At 50.4% G+C, this 24,085-nt stretch overlaps 1 long non-coding RNA gene across 1 annotated transcript in view; it reads right to left on the reverse strand.

The window, feature by feature from the left end:
- The window catches only part of LOC149326729 (uncharacterized), a 30,663-nt gene extending 6,991 nt beyond the window's left edge, over positions 1-23,672 (reverse strand). Inside the window, exons 1-3 of the long non-coding RNA XR_016286252.1 lie at positions 23,589-23,672; positions 22,422-22,566; positions 10,097-10,209 (exon numbers count right to left, since the gene is read on the reverse strand). This is a non-coding gene — a long non-coding RNA (uncharacterized LOC149326729). The remainder of the gene's footprint in view (positions 1-10,096; positions 10,210-22,421; positions 22,567-23,588) is intronic.
- Between the last annotated feature and the right edge of the window lie 413 nt (positions 23,673-24,085).

Consider the following 24,085-nt stretch of genomic DNA (forward strand, 5'->3'; position numbering starts at 1 on the left):
GCCACTCAGATGACCGGCCAGTGGTTCGTCATGAGAGAATTTCAACAGTGCGCCTCTCAGACTTTTGGGGATAACCACCTTGAACTGGTCGATGGACTCGTCATCGGTGGCTATGTACTTCAGCACGAGCCCGTCATGGTCCAGCAAATATGAATCCCCGGGGTTCGCCGCGACACACGCTGGCTTCTGCCCCCCTGCGCCCGCTACAATACCAGCAGCGTCACGGCGCTCCGTCTCCCTGAGACCGTCGCTCACCTCGCGGCAAAAAGGTTCATTTTGTTGGGCTTTCAGTACCTCTTTACGGCCGAAAACGATTCCAGTCATCCCAGAGGGGAGCCTGGTCTCGTCCCCACTAAGGTTTGCAGCCAACATTTGCGTTCGCGTCAGCACTTCCGAGGCGCTCACGAGGAGCTTTGCCTCTCGTCCGCTTTGCGAAGCGCTGCTTGCCTGGTTAGCGGAATGGGTTAACCCGTTTCCGGGCTCCCCCTCCTTGCCGCCCGGCGGCTCGTCCGCTGTTTCGCCCCCTCCGCTTACAGGCGTCAAGGCGCCACTGGCGAGTGGGGCACGGGATAGCGCGTCAGCTACCACGTTCGTGCTCCCCTTTCGATACTGCACGGAAAAGTCGTAATGCTGTATCAGGAGAGCCCAGCGCGCCAGCCGACCCGCAGGCTCGCGGAGCCACATCAGCCAACTGAGCGCACTGTGGTCTCTCTGCACCGCGAATTGCGTTCCATCAAGGTAGACGTCGAATTTGCGCAGTGCAAACACGATGGCGAGGCACTCCTTGTCGGTCACGGAATAATTCGTCTCCGAGGGCAGCAAGGAGCGGCTGGCAAAGGCCACCGGTTGCAGCACGCCATCGCATTCCTGTAGGAGAACTGCTCCTAAACCCAGATCGCCCGCGTCAGTCTGGACTACGAACTGTCTGATCAGGTCGGGTAGCCTGAGCTGCACTGTCTCGGCAATGGCACTAGACAGGAGGCGAAAGGATCGCTCTTGCTAGGGCCCCCATCGCCACGCTGCAGTCTTTCCCAAGAGCTTGGTCAAGGGTGCCTGCACGCGGGCACAGGACGATACAAGTTGGCCATTCCCACACAACGGCGAGCCGCGTACGTCCTTGGGCGCGGGAAATTCGAGTATGGCTCGAAGTTTCTCCGCATCTGGCTCAATGGAGCCCCGGCCTCAGCGACTGCGCCCCGGCCTCAGTGGAGGCTTGGACGGGCTGCACGAACGAGGGAGGCAAGGCTCCTAGATCGATGAGCGGCGCGGTTTCCACAGGGAACCGTGCCAGCGCCTCGCCGTTCCCAGAGCAGAATTGACGGCTCGCGGGGCACGGCTGCTGCTGTTCGAAACTGCCGGTTGCGGCAGCGTGACACGAACTGCTTTCGCACTGGGCGGAAAGCTTGCACAGCTGAGGCATGCGACCAGCGGATGCACCGCAGGGTATTTCCGATACAGCTCCAATTGGAGCCGCGTGGTCGACATTTTGGGTTGTGTCGCCGTAAACCCCAATGGGGGCCGCGGCCAACCACGATGTCTGGCTATTCGAAGGAACAGCAGACAGCGGATCAAACGACGCTACAATTCCGTAGGGAGCCGACATGTAGCTGCCGAGTGCCCCGCTGGGGGTGGTAGACATGGTGCACAAGCGTGATCGGCAAGGCGACCTGCTCGGCTATTGTGCCATCAAAGGCGTAAGCGCCAATGACTTAGCACGTTGGGCGCCAGTTGTGGGTTTCTAAGTGGACACAGGCCACCAACCACCGTGGGTTCGAGCTTCGCGCGAGCCAAGGGCCCCGATCAGCCGTCACCACACACACACTGGGACACCGATGCAGTGCACTCAACCTCCGCTGAGAGGAGAGTGATTCGCCACAAAGAAACAGGCCTCCAAGTTCACCAAGGAGACGTTTATTCACGTCGACCTTCAGCAGTACACACACACTCAATCGTCACCCCGTCCCGGGGGCGCGCGAGGAGCAAGGCTCCGCTGCGCGCACGAAGCGACTCGAGCAATGCGCGCCGCTAGCACGGCGCTGCGGGAGAATGTCCCCGCGGCAGTGCTGTGATCTCCCTCTCGTGTCGACCGTTGGGCCGGTTGCGAGAGAGAGTGGGCAATAAACGCAAGATACGCCTGTCGGAGGTCGCTGGACCCCGCTGGACAGGCTCGAGCCGCTGCAGGTCAGAGGACTCGTGCGGGCGAGCTCGAGTATATGCACTGGTCCGAGCGGCAAAGGCCGGCAGGGACAAACAGTAGCGTACGCACCTTACGCTGTCTCCGAGGGATCTCTCTCTGGGCCCCGCTCGGACGGTCGCGCGGTGCGCGGCCGCCAAAGCGGGTCCCGAAATCCCGCCAAAAGGCACCAATGGCAAAGGCCGTTTAGGAGCCGGGGTGGAGCTGTGGCCAAATGACAGTGATTAGTCACCTAGCCGCCTCTCCACCGACTGAGGCGGGAGCAAGGGAAAGAGGAGAAACAACGCGGGAAGCCGGCACAGCCGCGCAAAGGCAACGGGGGAAAGCCAGGATTCCCACAAGGAGCAACTCTTCGCAGGACTGATCCGGGATCCTCCAACAACCATCGCCGAGTTTGAAGCTGAAGCTTCAACCATCGAAAAGACCCTGAACGCCCGGACCCGGCCCTACAACCGACCACTTGAAGTGCTGTCGGCGAGACCCCCAGAAGATACCCCTGCAAGTAGAGATAACCTTCGTGATCTCATACGCGAAATTGTTCGCGAAGAACTTCGCCGACTGCTGCCATCGGCAACACAGCCGACGCAGCAGACTCAGGTGGCGTCGTTCACGGACATCATCCGCAAAGAAGTACAGGATGCACTTGGCTCCCCGTCACAGACGACACCAACGGAAGTTGTAGCCATGAACTACGCCGCCACACTACGCAGTCCTGCGCCTCGACGAGACCCCCCAAGTCGTCTTCGACGCGCACCAGCTCTACAAGACGACGGCCCCAAGCTCCTGCGCGCCCACATTTCGACCGACGCTACAGCTTTAAAAAATGCGACGAGTGGCGGACTCCCGACAACCGCCCACTGTGTTTCCATTGTGGCCACGCCGGGGACATACTTCGCCACTGCCCGTACAGACGCATCGGGCTGCCAGGTTTCGCCATCGACGACCCTCGACCGCTCCCTGGCCAGCGACCACAGGAAATTGACGACTACCTACGTAGAGGGGAGTACGTGTCTTCAAGCCGTTTTTCCCGCTCCCCGTCGCCGTCCACCGCACGATTTGCATCACCGGGCCGAAGCTATGCCGCGGCTGTCCGAGGAAGGTCCCCTAGCCCTCGTAGAGGAAACTAAATAAAGCAAATTGTGGCGGGTCAGGTTGCTTGCCGAGGAAACGACGAAGATCCTCCAGCGACCACGCCGTATGAAGATGCCGCACCTACTACGCCGACTACGCATACAACAACCTCGACTACGGCGCTAACCGCCTTCAAAACTACGCCGCCATCAAGAAAAGCTCCGACCACACGCCCCACCTACGATTCACATACCCGACGAAGCCGTAACCCGACGCCAAGGACGACGTGCAACTCGAGAGCCAGGACATCCGATTTAAAAGTGATTATCGACGGCCGGAAAGTCACCGCTCTAGTCGACACAGGAGTCGATTATTCGGTGATGAGCGGACGATTCGCTGTGCAGCTGAGGAAAGTAACGACCGCTTGGGACGGCCCACAAATTCGCACCGCCGGGGGCCACCTTATTACGCCATCAGGACGATGCACAGTGCGAGTTACTCTCAAGGGACATATCTATCCCGCGACGTTCGTAGTGCTACGGCAATGTTCCCGCGAAGTGATCTTGGGCATGGATTTCCTTAATGAGCATCAAGCGATCATTGACCTGCGATCCAAGATGATCACACTTTCCACGGATGAGGCCATCCCGTCGATGAGAACTCCGGAACATCACGTTGCGCTCAGTGTCCTGCAGGAACACTGAGCGCAAGTGAGTGTCCCACCCCGCTCAAGCGTCATCATCACCGCAGGCGCCACGGAAGCGAACAACACTGAAGCCATTACCGAGGGGAACATGCAGTTGCTTCTCGACCGAGGAATCGGCATCGCAAGAATCATCGCAGTTTCCCGCAAAGGCCAAGCCGAAATACTGCTGACTAACTTTAGCGAAAAATACCGGCACATTAACAAAGGAACGAGGATCGCTTTCCTCGACAAAATATCCGACGTACGAGACTTCTTCACGCTCTCCCACCCATCTGTAGAAGATTCGCCTGACCAAGAGAATTCGCCAGCTTTCGACATAAACCCAGCCCTGCCCCGGAACAGACAAGACCAGATACGCAATCTCCTTCGAAGCTACAGCGAGTGCTTCTCGTCATCGCCGATGGTCCAACAAACGCCGATTGCCAAACATCGCATTATAACCGACCAGCACGCCCGACCTCTCCGCCAGAGCCCCTACCGAGTGTCGCCGCGAGAACGACAAGCCATCCGGGACCAAGTGGAAGAAATGCTGCGCGACGACGTTATTCAGCCTTCAAAGAGCCCCTGGGCGGCACCTGTTGTTCTAGTCAGAAAGAAAGACGGTACACTTCGATTCTGCGTTGATTACCGCCGCTTGAACAACATCACAAAGAAGGACGTCTACCCCCTCCCCCGCATCGACGACACACTGGATCGGCTCTGCAACGCTAAGTATTTCTCATCGATGGACCTCAAGAGCGGCTACTGGCAAATAGAGGTCGACGAGAGAGATCGCGAGAAGACCGCATTCATCACTCCAGATGGCCTCTTCGAGTTTAAGGTGATGCCGTTTGGTCTCTGTGCCGCACCAGCGACATTTCAGCGAGTAATGGATACAATGCTGGCATGAAGTGGCAGATTTGTCTGGTATATTTAGATGACGTCGTTGTTTCCGCCTCGAACTTTGAGGAGCACCTGAAATGGCTGCGAACAGTACTAGACGCAATCAAATCGTCCGGGCTAACCTTGAAAGCAGAGAAGTGCCACTTTTCCTATGAAGAGCTACTGTTTTTAGGCCACATTGTAAGCAAGGACGGAGTACGGCCAGACCCGCAGAAAACCACTGCTATCGCGATGTCTCCACCTCCGGCCGATAAGAAAGCTGTGCGCAGATTCCTCGGACTGTGCGCGTACTACCGACGATTTGTGAAGAACTTTTCCCGCATCGCCGAGCCACTCACCCACCTGACAAAGGCAGACGTGCCATTTAAATGGGAAGCGCCGCAAGTGGAAGCCTTCAACGAACTTGAGCATCGTTTACAGTCCCCAGCGATCCTCGCGCACTTCGATGAAAACGCCGAGACTGAAATTCATACCGACGCAAGTAGTGTGGGCCTAGGCGCTGTCCTCGTTCAGAAAATTGACGGAGTGGAGAAGGTCATCGCGTACGCTAGCCGTTCCCTGTCCAAAGCCGAAGCTAATTATTCGACAACTGAGAAGGAGTGCTTTGCCATTATCTGGGCTACGTCGAAATTCCGCCCCTACCTGTACGGACGACCATTCAAGGTGGTCAGCGATCTCCACGCACTGTGCTGGCTCGCCAGTTTGAAGGACTCCTCCGGCCGCCTCGCTCGATGGAGCCTGCGGGGTCAGGAGTTTGATGTATCCGTCGTTTACAAGTCTGGACACAAGTACTCTGACGCCGAGTGCCTGTCACGAGCCCCTGTAGATGCACCGCCGCCGGACGACGATGAGGACGCCTTCCTGCGAACCATCAGCGCCAGCTCTCTTGCACAACAGTAACGCTCGGACCCCGACATAAAATGCCTGATCGAATAAATGGAAGGCAAGGTTTCTTCACCCCCCGCCTCTTTCAAGCGAGGATTGTCTTCGTTCTGTTTACAGGACGATGTCCTTGTGAAGAAAAACTTTGCAGAGAACAAGGCAGTCTACCTCCTTGTTGTACCTGTCAGTCTGCGCGGAGAAGTTCTTCAGGCCTCACACGACGAGCCGACAGCTGGACATCTCGGGTTTTCTCGAGTCTCCGCCGCATTCAGGACAAGTATTGCTGGCCACGACTGTCGGCCGATGTCGCACATTATGTGAAAACCAGCCGAGATTGTCAGCGACGAAAGACCCCTCCAACCCGACCAGCAGGATTTCTGAACCCCATTGAACCCCCCTCAAGGCCCTTTCAGCAGATCGGCATGGACTTGCTTGGCCCTTTCCCGAAATCAACATCTGGAAATAAGTGGATCATCATAGCGACCGACTACCTGACCCGCTACGCCGAGGCAAAAGCTCTACCGAACGGAACAGCAGCAGAAGTCGCCGAATTTTTCGTAGAGAACATTCTTCTGCGACACGGCGCCCCCGATGTGTTCATCACTGACAGAGGAACAGCATTCACGGCGGAACTGACGCAATCCATTCTTCATTACAGCCAAACCAGCCACCCGAGAACAACTGCATACCACCCGCAGACCAACGGACTGACCGAGCGCCTCAACAAAAGCATCGCCGATATGCTCGCCATGTATGTCGACGCCGAACACAAGACCTGGGACGTCATCTTGCCTTACGTGGTCTTCGCCTACAACACAGCAGTGCAGGAGACCACCCAGATGACTCCTTTTAGGCTCGTCCATGGCAGGGAGGCCACGACCACGCTGGACGCCATGCTGCCAAACGTTACCGAGGAAGATAACGTCGACGTCGCCGTCTACCTTCAACGGGCAGAAGACGCCCGAAGACTTGCCCGATTAAGGATCAAAGCCCAGCAGCGGACCGATGCCAGACGCTGCAACCTACGAAGACGCAACGCGGAATTCAAGCCAGGAGACCGAGTGTGGGTTTGGACGCCCATCCCCCGCCGAGGATTGAGTGAAAAGCTTTTGCGCCGCTATTTCGGCCCGTACAAGGTTCTTCGTCGGCTAAGTGAATTGGACTATGAAGTCGTTCCTGACCAAATGACTGCATCCCAGCGACGCCGCGTACGATCAGAAGTAGTCCATGTCGTACGCCTAAAGCCCTATCATGCACGCTAGAGGACGCCGTGTTTCCACATTCGGTGTTAATTTTTGCACAATCCGTTTTTTATGTTTATAGCCACTTTATGTTCAAAAGCATCGAGTCGATGCTTCTTTTTTTTTAAGTAGTTATGACGGCGCGAAAACAACAAAGACAAAGGAGACACGAACACAACAGGACGGGCGCCAACTTGCAACTGAAGTTTATTGCACCAGACCCCTACATTTTATGCATCACCCCAGCCATACCTCGCAAGCCTATCACACAACAAAACGAAATTGTCATCACAAGTCCTAACACCGGAAGTAGGCGCAACTATTACAGACAGATATGCGTTCTGCACTATACACATGATAACATTTTTCTTATTTTATAAGTCTCAAGATTAGAAGAGCGCGCAACCCACATGAAAGCAATTCATTCTCAAAAGAAATACACACGCTTGAACAAGGCAACCAGAGCGCAAACTCAACAATCCTGATTTAACACAAATTGTGATAAAGAAAGACCAACAACAAACGCGGAAATTTTTTTATTTTTTTTTTTTGGTGGACATGAAAACTTAAACCTTCGGGGAAACCTCCCAGCGTGAATGAACTATTTCTAGCGTCAAAATCATTGAGAAAACCTCCCAGCGTCAAAGATAAAACGTTAAAATCTAAAGACAGCCTTCGAGAAAAGCCACCTCAGCGTCACTAATTGAAATTGAAGGCCTACTCACGCATGCGCTTCCCGCTTTTTTAATAAAAAATGCCTCCACTACTTCCCGCTCAAATCTGTCTTTACCGCTCTTCAAAAAAACTGTTTTGCTCAATTCCGGACTACAACCTTTGCAAGTCTTGCAGTGGTCAGCAAGGAAACTTCCATGTTGTTGGCGCACATTCCGCATGTGTTCGCTGGCACGTTCATTAAAACATCGACCGGTTTGCCCTATGTACACAAGACCGCAGCTTAGAGGAATCTGATATACCACTTGTGAACTGCATTTCGTGAACTGTTTTTGATATTTAATTGGGCAAACCGGTCGTTTCTTCTCCGGTTTTGACATAGTGCAAATCTTTGACAACTTTGAAGGGGTCGAGAACACAACCTGCACCTGATGTTTGCTTGCGGCTTTTTTAATGCCATGGGAAACCTTATGCATGTAGGGAATCACAGGGACCGATTTTTTTCTTGCTTCTAGAAGTTTTTTCTGGAAGTTAGAAGAAGAAGCTTCTAGAAGTTGTTCTAGAAGTGTTTTCGCGCCGTCCGAACTACTTTCAAGATATGAACCGACTAGCCCAAATCAAAGTACTTCTCGATGCTTCTTTGAGAGGGGAGTAATGCCGCGGATATTTGTAGCGTTTGCTTGTAGTATTTGTTTGTTCATTCTTCAAGGCTGCCGACGCGCCGCTTTATCGCTTCGATTGTGACGCAAGACGCGCTTAGATTTACCACGATTGATCGCATGCGGACGGAGCCGGTTCTAGTTTGTGCCAGAAGGTTCTGGTAACTTCCTAAGCTTTATCTCGAATGCTCGCTATCAGCTTTAAAAAGAGCACGGCCGACAGCGGCGGGCATTCTGTTCGACGACCGCCGAGCATGCTTGTTGCTACGCCGCCGCCGAGTTCCAATGTTCCCAATGTTGCAGCGCCTGCGCACGCGCCTCTTTGAACAAGCATGCATGGACGCTCTGTCAATGAGCGAGGCTGAGTTCTTGCGCAAATGGTCGACATACTTTATCGTCCTGCGCGGCGGTCGAGTATCGGCATTTTTACTGCATTACTGACGTGCTCAGTGCTGCGTCACTGAGCATGTGCTTGACTGATCAGAGCATAAGTTCATCTGTTTTGTTTTGTATTTTCTATGTAAAAAACAGAAAAAATAAACTTCTCTTTCTACGCCGCCGCCGAGTGTTTCAGTTCTTTGCGGGCGCAAGTCAGCCCGAATAAAGGGTTTCGTTTCGAAGACATTCTCGCTGTGTTCCTGTTCGCCGGACTGCAGTCACCGCTACGTGACAATATGCTTTTCTGCTCATTTATTGCAATCATTAGGTAGGATATAGAATGTTTGGACATTCTTGATTATCTAACAGCGTTTATTTTTGCATTATTGTTTGGCCAAAGCTTATAGTTCTGCAGTCGGTACCTCACCGCCCATGGTGGCTGAAGTGGTTGAGCGCCCATGGTGGCTGAAGTGGTCTCGAGGGAGCTCCACGCCAACTCCCATACACGGTGCGCCAGCTTTCCATCTAGGCTATAGTAAGAAAGCCTATGTTCTTTGTAATGCGGCTGATCAGAGTTAACTGGCTCCTTGCTGTGCTTTTCTGCTAAACAGTTTTGTGAGTCATGCTTTCCATAAGGTGCAAATTTGATTTATGCGCCTTTCACACGTGCCTTCTAGCTTGCGAACCGGAACCTGTGGACCCTCGTGTCTATTACGGGAAGCCTCTGCTTTTTAAACCATGGTTGATAATCTTGCAATATTTGGCGGGCCGCTTGGAACTCGAGCACAAACGCAATGGGGTTCACACGTTCCTTACGTTCGGCAGCAAATCACTGTGCGCCTGGCGCAAGCGGCTATGTAGATTCGACGGTCCTTCCTCCACTTGCGAGCCCTAGCCACTTGTTTACACGCCGCATGGCTTCCGTAGAACACAACGAGTCTGCTGGAGACATTTCATATGGTTCGTGCAGAAGAATCGCAATGAATTTAGCCCTTATTGTTTGCACTGTTATGTCTCAGGGAGTACTTATCAAGATCGTTTCAAACGCCCTCACTAGACTGGTGGTAAGAGATAACTTGAATTGTTGTGCGCCATTTAGACTCTGGCCATTTAGACTTTAATAAGAAAAATTTTGGGCATTGAATTGCAGACACCCACAACAAAATGCAGAGCGAATACTTTATATCCAGCATTCAACTATATCTTCCACAGAATTGGTCTTTTCCGTGCATTTTCATGAACAGAACACTTTCATGGGTATCTAGATATATGCCAATGAGCAATCAGATGTCCTTTCACAGGTTCACAGGTTGCCATCGTTTTCACTATGCTGTGCTCAAGTTGACAGCCGGCGTTGAGTGTGAGCTGAAATAGCAATTTCTTCCCTAAGGCGAGTGAAATATCAACTCACCTTCTTCAACTCATGCGGTGCAATCATCTTAGCGATTGCTAGGATGTGCTCGGAGCATTGTCGCATTGCCTGCCCAAAAAGTGCTTTGGCTCGAAAAAGACGTGGTCCAAAGGCTGCAAAAAAGCAGAGCAAACGAACTTTATGCAGAGACACCAACCTCTCTTTAGAAGTATGATAACACCATTTTAATAGATTCTGGGCATTACCGGTGATTCACCAAAGTAGGAAAGATCAAACTACCTAAAGATCAAACGAAATAAAGTTTTGTGTGTTTTTGCTCCCTTTTCTCTTTCTTGTCTTCGACTCTTTCCAGTAGCCTTCATATTCCCTCCTGATGTCACGCCGCTTTACGCTTTACACAATGCTCATGTTGTCAGCTCAGAAATCATCCGGTTGTTAGTACGTGTGCGCAGCCTGTCTCAAAGCCACCGTCCTGCTTTTTTCGTGAAACCATGGGCCAAATAGCCACACACTGACGAAATTAATGTCAAGCCTGGAATTCAATGGCACCAGGGACTCAAACAACGGCACGTGGTTTTGAAATGCCGCTTCCGCTCTGGAAGCACACGCACAGTGAGAAGAATTTCTTCTCCGACATTCTCCCCAGCATTCTGGAACAAAAATTTTGAAAATTAAAAACTTGTTAGACTGTTATGTGTAGTGTACCAAGAGAAATTATGGAGTCTTTGGAGATAGCCCGGGCGGGGTATAAATATGTCAGTAGGTCGTCTGTTGCGTTATCAAGAAAAGAGCTTGATATCTGGGTTTAGCACGTGGCTTGGCTGTCTTTGAGCAAATTTTACGTGGTTTGTGTTGTTTTTTTCATTCCGCTGATTCAGCAGGGTATATATGCTCCTTTCCGTAATAAACTCTTGTTTAAAGTTAGCGCTTGTCCCGTCTCGTCGTCTTGGTCGTGTGTTTGTTCCTGGGCTCTGTTTCTTTAGTTGCGATCTACCAAATGTCGCGGGTTCAGCTAACATCATGCGCCGACACTACGCTGCGCCTGAAGACGCAGCAGTCGCACCGCTTTTTTGGTGCTGGCAACGCCTGAATGCGCTGCAAGATCTGTCATAGCGGCTCGGTCTCGCCGAGGACACATAATAAACGCACCCCTACAATTGGTGGAGGTGCTGGGATTATCCCCTACCAACCTGGAACTCTGGAGTCGTACGCTGTCCCCTGCGTCAGCCATGCCAGACGAGACTTCCTCAACACCGGCGGCCATTTCCACCACGGTTCTTTTTTCTGGCGTCATTCGGCAGTGTCAGCCTTTCCTTCTCAGTGGAACAGCCGTCCAAGATAAGATATTGACGAGTGGCTGTCTTCATACGAACTAGTCAGCAGCTACAACAAGTGTGATGAATGCATCAAGCTGAGTAGCGTCATCTTTTACCTTACGGACGTCGCGTAGCTCTGATCCCGCAACCCTGAGGCGGACCTACCCACTTGGTCTATATTTAAGAAGTGTTTTGCGAAATTGTTCAGCCGCCCTGGAGTGCGCAAGCTCTGTGTCAAACAACATTTACGTGAACGTGCTCAACAGACTGAAGAGACCTTCGCTAGTTACACTGAAGACATCGTTGACTTCTGTAAAAGGTTTCCACTTCGCCATGGCCGAAGCGGACCAGATTCATCACATCCTCAAAGGCATCACTGACGACGCATTTCACATGCTTCTCACGAAGAATCCCGCTACCGTCAGTGAGGTCATTTAGCTTTGGCAGAGCTACAACGAGCTCAGCAAGCAGCGTGCTTCTACGTGGCGTTCCGGCGTCTGCAACACGGCTATCTCCACACTGGGGCTGGGCGGTCTTACTCCTGACGACTCCCCCCTGCTGCACCAACTCAGAGATTTCGTTCGCGAAGAGGCCGCCTGCCAGCTTTCCCTCATTTCGCATTTTCCAGACCACGCCCGCCATGTTTCTGACACGGTCCCGTCTTGAACCCTACCATACGCCCTGTGTTGCAAACCCCGTCGCTGACCTGCAACCACCCAGCCCTGTGCTCCCGCCTGTGAATGCACCCTGGCGTACTCTCAAGCGGTAGCCAGGCCGCGACTTCAGCCACCACCCGATTCCTACCAGGCCGTCTCTTTTTTCCTGCCTCCGCCACAGTCTGTCCCCGTCTCACGCTTCGTTCTCGAGAACCCGCCCCCCTCCTTTGAATCCCTGGCATACTGCGGACAATCGACCAATCTTCTACACCTATGGTCTGCTCGGCCATGTCTCCCGGCCATGTCGACCTGATCTGCTCTCCTCCTAGTACGATGCCGAACCGGCCTCGTCGAGAAGGCCGCACGGTAAGTAAATTGGTTTTTGAGGAAAGGAAATGGCGCAGTATCTGTCTCGCATATCTCGGTGGACACCTGGACCGCGCCGTAAGGGAAGGGAGGAAGGTGGGAGTGAAAGAGGAAAGAGAGAAATAGGTGCCGTAATGGAGGTCTCCGGAATAATTTTGACCACCTGAGCATCTTTAACGTGCACAGACATCGCACAGCACACGGGCGCCTTTTGCGTTCCGCCTTCATCGAAACCCGGCCGCCGCTGTCGGGTTCGAATCCGGGTTCTCCGGCACGGTAGACAAGCACCTTAACCACTGAGTCACGGCGGCCGGTGTGCTCGGCCTCCCCTATGTATCCCCAGATCGCCAAATTTAAGCCACTCGCCGATCGCCTTCGCCTTGTCGCAGTCCTCCTTCTCCAAGGCTGCAACGTTCTAACGACGTCCTTGTGGGAAACTAACAGTCGCAGTTGCGGGGGCAACAACTGCGCTTGTTTCGAACCCCTCAAGTCCTCCGTGCGTCCCGCTACTGCAATCGTAGTGTTCGTGGAAGGCACCCCAGTTTTTCTTCTTGTCGATACAAGCGCTCCAGTATCTGTCATCAACGAAGCTCTCTGCAGTCGACTCCGTAAAGTGACCACCCCGCTTTTTGAATTTTCGTTCCGCACCGCCTCCTCACAGCACATTCAGCCCTCAGCTGTGTGTACGGCCCGTGTCCTCAATCAAGGGGTTTTGTACACCACCAAGAAGGCGACGTCTTCTGACTCATCGTGCCGTTATTGGCTGCGCCTGAGCGGAAATTGATGATTGTGATGATGGTAAAATTGGTGATGTTCCGACCGATCCGCCACCCCACAACGTTTTGGACGTGTTATTGACGCTGACCTCCCGCCCGTGTAGGTGGCGAACTCGTCTTCTTCCTAAAGAGTGCCACTTATTCCTTCGATCTTCCTTAGACTGCCTTGGGCACACACACCATTGACACCGGTACACTCGCTCCTGTGCGCCAGCTCCCCTATCAAGTGTCGTCTTCTGAGCGCCGCGTCATTTCTGTTGCTGTGGATGTCATGCTTTGTCGGGGCGTCATAGGGCTCTCCCATAATTGCTGGGCATCTCCGGTTGAGCAGATCAAAAAGAAGAATGGCTTCCTTAAGTTTTGTGTTGATTACCGGAGACTCAACAACATCAAGCGGAAGGACGTCTATTCTCTGCCATACATCGATGACGCCCTGTACCGCTTGCAAGGAGCTGAGTATTTCTCCTCGTTGGATCTGAGCTCAGGCTACTGGCAGGTGTGGATAGCTGACGCCGATCGTCCAAAAACTGCCTTCATAACACCTTACAGCTTTACGAGTTCACCGTCATGTCGTTTGACCTTTGCAACGCGCCGGCAACACTCGAACGCCTTATGGACTTTATCCTCAGTGGGCACAAGTGGGAGACCTTGCATTGCTATCTCGTTTACATCGTCGTCTTTTCTGCACACTTTTCTTCCATCTCCTCCGACTGAAGCACATCCTCACTTGTGTCACTGACGCTAGGCTTCAGATGAATTTGAAGAAGTGCCGATTTGCTTCCTTTCAACTAACCATTTTACGACAAGTCGTATCTAACGACGGTATTCTTCCGGACCCCGTGAAACTTCGTGTCGTTTGTGAATTTTCGAAGGCAACCTCACTGGACCAGCTCCAATGCTCTATTGGTCTCTGCTCGTGCTTTCGTCGCTTCCTCTTGAATTTCGCCTCCATCATCGCCCCTCTGACTTAGCAACTCGCAGCCAGCTCTAACCTCTCCGTTTGGACGCCTGCTTGCGATGGTGCCTTCGACACTTTGTGGCACCTTTTGGTTTCGCCTCCTATTCTGCGCCATTTAGACCAGACTGAGCCACTAATTACAGTGGTATTAGACTAGGTGCTGTTTTCACCCAGCATAAACCAAGTTTCCGTGGGTATGCAGTCGCCTATGCCAGTCAGACGTTGAGAAAAGCGGAGACCAACTATTCTGTCACAGAAAGGGAATATTTGGTCATTATTTGGGCCATTGGAGAATTTCAACCTCATGTGTATGGCCGCCCCTTCTGCACAGTCACCGACCACCATGCCCTGTGTTGGCTGGCCTCTGCGAAAGACCCGTCAGGGAGCCTTGCTCGCTGGACTCTATGATTGCAGGACTATGATACTCATATCATTTACCGCTGTCGCCTCAAGCACAGTGACGCGACGCTCTTTTCCGCTCGCCGCTACCTAGTGCTTCATCATCTGACCAGCTTTCTGCTTACGACATGTCATCGCTTACCACTGCAGACATGTCCACAGAGCAGCGGAAAGACTCTTGGATTGCCGGTCTACGGACTTTCGAGTCTCGCTAGAGAAAATTCGTAACGTGCCCTCCGTGCCCGTTACTTTTCTATTTGGCGCGGCCTGCTCTATCATCGAAATTACCTCTTCGACGGCGGAAATGGCTCCTAGTCATCCCCCGCCATGTACGCGCCGAGATTTTCGCTGTTTTCTATGCGGACATCCAGCGTGCACTCAGCGGCGTATTGAAAACCTACATGCATTCCCGTCTGCGGTCCATTAGGCGTGCATGTACCACTTTGTTCGCCACTTTGTGCTGTCTTGCCCGTCCTGTCAACAGCATCAAGCTCCCCCTTACAACTCGCCTGCTTCATGGCAGCCCCTGTCTTGCCCTCCCGTTTGACCTCCTTGGCATAGACCTCTGCGGCCCCTTCCCTCCCAGTCCCTCTGGTCACCGTTGGATTACTGGCCGTCAATCATCTCATCCGTTATACTGAAATGTCACAATTGCCATCTGCGTCCCCTTATGAGTCGCTTCCTTTCTTCCAAAGAACCTGATTCTTTGGCATGGTGATCCTCAAGGACTGCTCACCGACCGTGGACGCATATTCCTGTCTGACGCTCTTGCGACCCTCCTCAAGGAATGCCGCATTATTCACCGAACTACCCTGTGGTCTTACCCCCCTCAGAAGAACGGCCTGACAGAGTGTTTTATCCGAACCCTCAGTGACATGCTGTCTATGTACGTCAACGCCTACCACACAAACTGAGACCAGGATCTTCATTTTGTCACCTACGCGTATAATACTGCAATGCAAACCGCCCCTGCATTCTCTCCCTTCTTTCTTCTATACGGCCCCAGCCCACCTGCACGATGGGCTCGCGCCTGTTCTTCGCCACCGTCGCGACATTTCCGAGTCCGCGCCCCAGTCCAAAGCTACATGTACGCCGTAGAATGCTGTCAGTTCGCTCGCTCATTTACCACGCAGAACCAGCGGCACCAAAAACACGACCGGGTCACCTCCGAGGCCCCTACATCCTATCTCGCCGACCCCCTTGGGTGCTTCTAGGTGGCTCCTGAAACACCAGGCCTTTCGCAGAAACTGCTTGCTCGCTGTCATGGTTCCTAAGGGGTTATCAAGCAAACCTGTCCTATCTGTTTTATGGTTGATCCCGTTGCACCATCTGAGAACTTGAGTCGCCCTGGCTGCGAAACCGTCCAGGTTGAACAATTAACGCCGCATTACTACTCCTCTGTTCTTTCTTCCCCATAAGCCTCCTGGCTGGTTTCTTTTTCACAGGGGGAAACTGTAGGGTATCAACTGTAACAGGCTGTCTTCAATGGCTGCGCAGGTTGAAAGAAGGGCCGGGATAGGACACAAGAGCAAAGAGCGCTGACTTCCAACTGTTTATTTCACCAAATGTGACATGTATGTACACCAGCAAAAGTGAAATCCGAGATGAGAGTAAGACAAAAATGAAATAGACATCATACTGTGCGCTCAACGTGGCATCGTAGAGGATGTGGAGGTCCTCGGAAAGGCCCATTGTAGCGACCACAAAATGGTAAAGTCTTGCCTTAGCTTAGATTTGTAGAGGGAACAGAGTAAACTAGTGAAGCGGAAGGCTATTACTGAGCTAGCGTTAAGAGGGACGGTGGAGGCATTCAGGATGCCGCTGGAGAACAGATTTTCCGCTTCAACCGAAGAGGACGACTGCAGCGTTGAAACAATGAATGATAATCTTACAGCTATCGTTACTGCGTGCGCCGCAGAGGTAGGTGGTAGGATAGTTCGACAAGATACCGGCAAGCTATCTCAGGAGATCTGATTAAGAAACGCCAAAGCATGAGGATGTCTAACTCCACAGACAGGATAGAACTAGCAGAGCTATAGAAGTTAATAAATAAGCGCAAGGTAGCCGACATAAGAAAATTTAACATGCAGAAAATCGAGCATGCTCTAAAGAACGGAGGTAGCCTAAAAGCAGTGAAGAGAAAACTAGACATAGATAAAAACCAGATGTATGCGCTAAGATCCAGAGAGGGCAATCTCATTAGCAATATGGATGAGATAGATAAGGTAGCCGAAGAGTTCTACACGAATCTATACAGTAGCGAATGCAATCAAGTTACTGAGAGACGCAGTCGAGCACAGCAATGGGACATTCCGCCCGCAACGAAGGAGGAAATAAAAAAATCATTGGCGGTAATGCAAAGGGGGAAAGGAGCTGGTGAGGATCAGGTAACAGCAGATTTGTTGAAGGACGGAGGAGAGATAACGCTAGAAAAACTAGAATAATCCCCTGCTTATGCAATGCCTTGTGACCTCGAGAGCACCAGAGGCTTAGAAGAACGCTAACATTACCTTAATTCATAAGAAAGAAGACGTCAAGGATGTGAAGAATTCCAGACCACTCAGCTTACTCTCCATTGCCTACAAGATATTTACTAAGGTAATCGCTAATAGGGTCAGGACAACCTTAGTCTTCAATCAACCAAATGATCAGGCAGGCTTTCGTAAAGGATACTCGACAACAGATCACATTCACACTGTCAATCAAGTGACAGGGAAATGCGCAGAATATGACCAACTTCTATATATAGCCTTCAATGATTACGAGAAAGCATTTGACTCAGTGGAAACCTCAGCTGTCATGCAACCGTTGCGGAATCAGACTGTGGAAGAGTATCATGTGAAAATATTGGAGGATATTATGCGTTGCATATTGCAATCACTCAGTTCAGGCCTTGGGCGCGGCCGGGCAGCCACCATTGACGTTGAGAGCAACCACCTGACGTGACGTCACGACAGCCGGAGGAAAAGCTGGGCCCCAACTCGCGCGGTCGCGCGCGGCCGCAGCCACCACCTGACTCCCGCTCCTCCCGCTAGGGGCGCTGCGCCGGCGCGTGACGTCTTGCCGAGAAAATCGAGTGCCCCCCCAAAAAAAGACAGCGCAATATGCAACGCATTCATGGCTTAACCAAGCTAAGCCTGGGCATCTTTTTATAACGATTGCACAGCTACTATAGTTCTCCATAAAGTCAGCAATAAAATTCCAATACGGAAGGGTGTAGGGCAGGGAGACACGAGCTTGCCGATGCTATTCACCGCCTGCTTGAAGGAGGTATTCCGGCGCCTGATATGGGAACAGTTGGGCATAAGAGTTAATGGAGAATACCTGAGTAATTTGCGTTTCGCTGATGACATTGTGCTTGCTAAGCCACTCAGGACGTGAACTGCAAAGCATGATCAAGGAGTTAGAGACGCAGAGGAGAACGGTGGGCTAAAAATTAACATGCAGAAAACAAAAGTAATGTTCAACAGCCTAGCAAGGGAGTAGCAGTTCGCAGTTGGTAGCGATGTGCTGGAAGTAATAAGAGAATATGTCTATTTAGGGCAGGTAGTGACAGGTGATCCGGATCATGAGAGGGAAATAACTAGAAAAATAAGAATGGGGTGGAGCGCATATGGCAGGTTCTCTCAGATCGTGAAAGGCAGTTCGCCAATATCCCTCAAGAGAAAAGTATGCAACAGCTGTACCTTGCCGGTACTCACCTACGGGGCAGAAACGTGGAGACTAACAAAGAGGGTTCAGCTCATGTTAAGGACAACGCAGCGAGCTATGGAAAGAAAAATGATATGTGTAACGTTAAGAGATCGGAAGCGGGCGGAGTGGGTGAGAGAACAAACGCGCGTTAATGATATCCTTGTTGAAATCAAGAGGAAGAAATGAGCTTGGGCAGGGCGTGTAATGCGAACGCAAGATAACCGCTGGTCCTCACGACTAACGGAGTGGATTCCAAGGGAAGGCAAACGTAGCAGGGGGCGGAAAAATGTAGGTGGGCGGATGGGATTAAGATTTTTGCGGGAATACGGTGGCTGCAGACGGCGAAGAAGGATGGAGAAACTTATTGGAGAAACTTGAGAGAGGCCTTTTCCCTGCAGTGGGCGTAGTCAGGCTGATGATTATGATGAACGTCTTCTTTTGTTTCATTCTGACTGTACTACACAGCTTATGTAAAACTGTAATGATGGATTCGTCCTTAAGGGTAGCGGAGTATATTCCAAGAGAAAGCAAGTGAAGCAGGGGGCGGCAGAAAGGTACGCCTCAACGAAATCTCATTTCTGTCAAATGATTGTTCATCTGAAGGAAGTGTTTTAACAGGCCGAGTGTAAATCGGAGTGGCATTCCCTTTTGATGATGTGGGCAGCCGTACTTCCTTTCTACTGATCTGTTGGTGTCTTGTTGACATCTCTTTCGGGCGTTTCCTGAAATATGTGTAAATAATTCTTGAAAATAGAACATATTTTACATTAAACAAATCAATACCATGTTAAAAAAAATGCGTTGATGGCGCAATGCCTTATGAAGTGTTCAGCAAAACTGATCTCTTCGGCTTAACTTGTGTTCGCGCCCGCCTTGGTTGCAAGCCCACTTTGGGAGAAGCTATTTTTCTTTCTTTCTTGATATAGGCACTGCCTATGACGTCGCAAAGTCATGTGGAATACTGGATTACCTGACGTGGTCAACAATGCCGGATTTTTGCCTCATGAGCCATACATATCTTTCGGTTTTTAAATAGGTAAGGGGCTAGTACTCAACCTCAAAGCCCTCCCTAAATTGAGAAGTAATTATTGATTTCTGCATTCAAACGGATATAGAATACCCACGCTTTAAGCTGGCTGTGCACAACTTTATTAATTTGTTTTGTACGGCCAGGTTTTTTATATTCCCAAGGTAGTCGGCGCTTGACAGGCTATCATAGGCCTTCACTGCGTCCATAGCCACCAACGTACGTACAAGATGGCCGAAAGGCGATACATGTATGACTTCGTCAGCCACTGTAGCTAACCCAGTTTCTGTGCCTAGATTTGACCGTAACCCACTTTGTCTAGAATTAAATCTTCAATATCTTCGAGCCACCATGACAAGGGCCTCGCAGTGGGCTTCTTGCAACTTTGACAAATGAGAAATTTTTTGTTTTAGCTGAACAGGTCGTAATAGCTGCGCTGGTAGAAGGTTTCCACTCTTTTGTATTCGTAGCACGAGCGAGTGTATCCAGTCTAGTGGAATTTACTCCCTTTGTCATAGCCAATTTATTACAGCCAAAAAGATCATCCATCAATGGCATATCCTTACAAGTTCTTAGACTTCGTATGGAGCGCTATCATCTCCCGGTGTTGTTATAACGCTTGCTTTATCTCCAATTTTGTAGTATCCAATCGCGAATATAGTAGCCAATATCTCCAGTGTAGCAAATGTTGATAATAGTTCAATCAATAATTGTGATTTTTTTTTTGCTTTTCCATCAACCTCTTCAGAAATTCCTCGCCATTTCTTTTTTACTAGAGTGCACTTTGCTTTCCCATTTAGCACCGCGTAGCCTAAAGTGTCATTCGAGATGCCGAAGCGCCCTCCCGGTAAATGCGCTTAACTTGTGTGCTTTACGGGGGTATTACGCTGACGACGACGCCGATTGCCACACGGAACTCAGGAATGGGAGCTTAAAAGCTGCGCTCTAAGACTATTCCAGCTGTACAATGGGCCCGAGAAGAATTGCTGCTGTTCGCTCCTACTCGTGCCCTATTCTTGCCTTCGCACTGTCGTGTTAGCCGGCGCATTGGGAGTTAGTTACAGTGCCGGGCAAAAGGATTTTCTGTGCAGGCTATCTGCTGCTGAAGCGGTGGTACGAATTGCTGTCCCTGTGTTAACACCATGCCCAGGAAACCTGGAAAAATACTTCCAGTTCGCATGGGTACGACCATGGAGCTCGTGCAACCCTCTGCCACCACCCCAAAGCCACTCTCGACCATATTCTTTTCCTGTGCCCGGCGGATCCTCCCCCGCGGGGCCTGGAGCACCTTACCACTTGGGAGGCTTGGGAGACCCTACTGCGCTTCGAGGACCCGGCCGTGCAGACCATCGCCACCGGCCGGGCTGCCAGCGTCATGAGCCTCCGGGACATGAACGTTTGAGTGCAGTGGGGCCGTGCGGGGGCCCAAGGACCGACGTGTCCAAAACTCCCTTGTTACAAATAAAGTTTTCATCATCATCATCATCAGCTGTTCATTCAAAATCACCGCGGGAAATGCGAATGTTCGGCAGATCCGAATGATTTTCAATGGTCGTCGGAAATAGTTGGTGTGATCGCAGGAAATATTTCATAGGCGAGAGGTTTCAGCGAGGAATAAGCGTCGATGATAATCACCGTGTTCGGGAAGAATACTTCGGGACACTAGTTTTTTCAAATAATAAGAAGCTTAAATTATTCCCTTCGAGTTACGCGGCATTCGCTTCTGGCGTCCAACAGACGACGCTAGTTGCGGGCTTACGCGAAGGCTGAGCATGTTCCGCTGTCCTACAAAATACAAAATATTTCACAACATGCACCGATCACCGCTAACGCTGCGCAACGAGACTTGAACTGAGAGGTTTGACCGGTTTACAAGTCAAAGCGTGTCACTAACAAAAGTTGTGAAGTTTTGAATGCCGAATAATATCCCATTATCCAGGATTACCTGCACTGTAGACCTCCGGAGGAAACAGTGAATTCCGCAGTGACTAACATGTAAAGTGGAGCCTCGCTTCTTGTGGAGTGTTCCAAATTATTTTCACGTAGTGGTGACTTCAATCCGGAGAGCAGAATGAAAGCGTAATGGCGCCTAAATAAAACTCTTTATTTGGGCTGACTTGCACCCACAGTGGACTGAATCATTCGGCGGGTGCGTAGAAACAAGCGTTTTTGGCGCTCGTCCAACCGAATGCCGCCGCTCTCGGCCGCGCTCAGCTTAAAGCTGCTAAAGTTACCACAACATTGTGGAACAACGTAGAACCAGCTCCGCCTGAATGCGGTCAGTCGAGGTAAATCCGGTCCCATCTTGCATCAAGAAACAAAGCGATAAAGTAGCATGCCGGCAGCTTTGAAGAATGAACAAACACCACAAAGATTCACGGCAATAATTAAGGCACAATTTAACTGCCTGCCCACTTGAAGATGGCAGTTCATGTGGTAGCGAAAATTTAAGAATTTCAGCTCAGGACAACAGGCACTAATGCAGCTGAAACACGATGCAGATTACGAAGGACCATTCCATCCTTTGATTGATTAAACTAATATAGCAGAAACAAAAAAAAACGAGAAACATTCAACTAATTTTTACTCTACCTTCTCAATGGCAGAGAGAAGCAAAAATTGCAGAAAAGATTTTGGCTATTCTGCTTTCCCAATATCATCCTAGCAAGCATTTTGTATCATTTCTGAAAAATAGAACAATTTGTGGCGTTATATCTACTTTACAGCCTTCAAGCGAGCAAATCTATCTAGGTGCCACGACTTCTGTCAATCTAGTGTACTGTGATTTAAAAGAAGTTTACAAATCCTCCTTTTGCGAAAAATGGCGAGGTGATCTAACCTTTCAAACAAACAAAAAGGAACTGAATTCTCCTCTTAAACCTGAAAAGCTTATCCCTCTCTTTGTTTTATCTTATTGCATATTTGCTCACATTACTGAAACTCGTGAAACCCAGGCATTTGAAGGGTCTTTTTGTCGTGCGGAAAGCAGCACTTGGTGTGGGGGAGGAAATACAGACAGAAAGGGGCGGTACGTACAAAAAAGTCTCCTATAAAGAGATACGCCATTCGAAAACCGTTTATTTGTGCCACATTAGAGATGTCTCCTTCAGCTTATGAAGGAACAGAAAGTCATAGGTTAAAAGTGAGAGACGAACAAATGCTCTCGAACTTACGGGGCAACTGGGTGTTACAGGATCCAGCCGTATCCAGAAGCGCTGAACAGAAAACACAAGCGATTACCCAAGGAATGGTTGTCGTCATGAGCCAGGGGGGCACTGTTATCACCACCACCATCATTCTTCGAGTTAACGCATAAATCTGTAAAAAAAAAGAAAATCTGAGCACTAAAAATTGTAAGAGCAGTCTAGAGTTCAGACATAGTTCTTAAATGAGCGACGGTTGACAAAGGGCAGTAAAAAGTTTGTCTGCAGCCATGAGCAATACGGGAGTGAACAAACCGCTTGCACAAAACATCGAATTTTCTTGTGAATCCTCAACGAACTTTGAGAATGACTTTCGGATATTATCTACCAAGAGGAAAGCTAGCTATAAATGAGAAAAAAAGGTTCTTATCACACACATATGGAGCAATAAATAAATGGAATGTTCAAAATTTGTTCCCTGGCATATTTCTCACAACTACGGATGCTGCAGCGAAACACAGTTTCTCCACGTATTTAATGGTGCTACCCTTCAGAGAGGCAGACCAAAATTTTCATGCTTACAAAGCCTAATTTATGTCCGACAGAAATGGCAATGGCGCTAGAGCAAAACGTACACAAGAAAGCCTAACACAGGATATGCGCTGTGTACGTCTTGCTTGTGTAGGTCTTGCTGTGGCGCTATTGCCAATTCTGTCTCAAATAATGCACCGTCTAGCCCAAATAGACGTTCTCCTTATCTTTTATGTCCCTTCAATGCTTACGTTAGTGACATCAGTTAAACGTTAATTCACACTCGTCAAACATCTTCAGAGCAAGCGCAGCATCTCCAAGAACATTGCATCGGGTAAATCTGTCCAGAACTGTGGTCGTGGCGCCTTATCCAAACAACTACTTGCACAAAATCTGCGCAGCCTTCACGTCTGGCACTGAACATTTATCTATGTGAAGGCGTCGTGTTCGAACAGCCACAGGTGACGTCTCATTGTGGGTATTTCAGCGCGAAACAGAGCAAAGACAAAAGTAGAAGACGACATAGACGAGCGTTGCTTTTCCCGTTTAGTCTTTAGACTGTTTCGCGCTGCACCACCAAGCGTGAACCACGCCGAGCTCATCGTCCTTCGTCAGGTAACGTCTCAAAGTCTTCAACACCTGATAACGTTTCAGAAGGACACCTACCAAAATAACTCGCCAGTTTATGCAGTCCACGAAGCGCTTCGGTCATAAAATGTCGTATTGAGCATCACCCCCACTCTCAGTGCGCAGTTTTCAGAATGGCTGCCCCTTTATGGCAATGTCGTCCACAATGGCGCCTGGCAGCCTCCACGCGCACTTCCGAGAACTACTTTCGATGTTTGTTATTCTTTACTCAGGTTGAGGAGCAGAGCTGCGGCCTGAACAAACATTGCACGCCATTTACACCCTGCTTTCCTAGTGTATCAATTTCATCAGCAAAATATAAATACTGTAAAAACCTGGTCTTCTTGGCTTGAAAATGCTGCGAGGACTAACATATCATTAAGGGAAAATGCTATGAGATAGAAGCTCACTTTTTCTTTCTGCAAGTATGGAAGCTGCAGGCTTTGTAAACACGGATGTCACGTACAGACATATCACGGACGATATATCGTGCTGTTCGCAGTCCCGTTGTTTCCACAATGGCATTAATCCTGTCA

This window comes from Amblyomma mixtum, chromosome 10 (assembly GCF_055824585.1).
Source record: "Amblyomma mixtum isolate Tamu chromosome 10, ASM5582458v1, whole genome shotgun sequence".
Classification (NCBI taxonomy): domain Eukaryota; kingdom Metazoa; phylum Arthropoda; class Arachnida; order Ixodida; family Ixodidae; genus Amblyomma; species Amblyomma mixtum.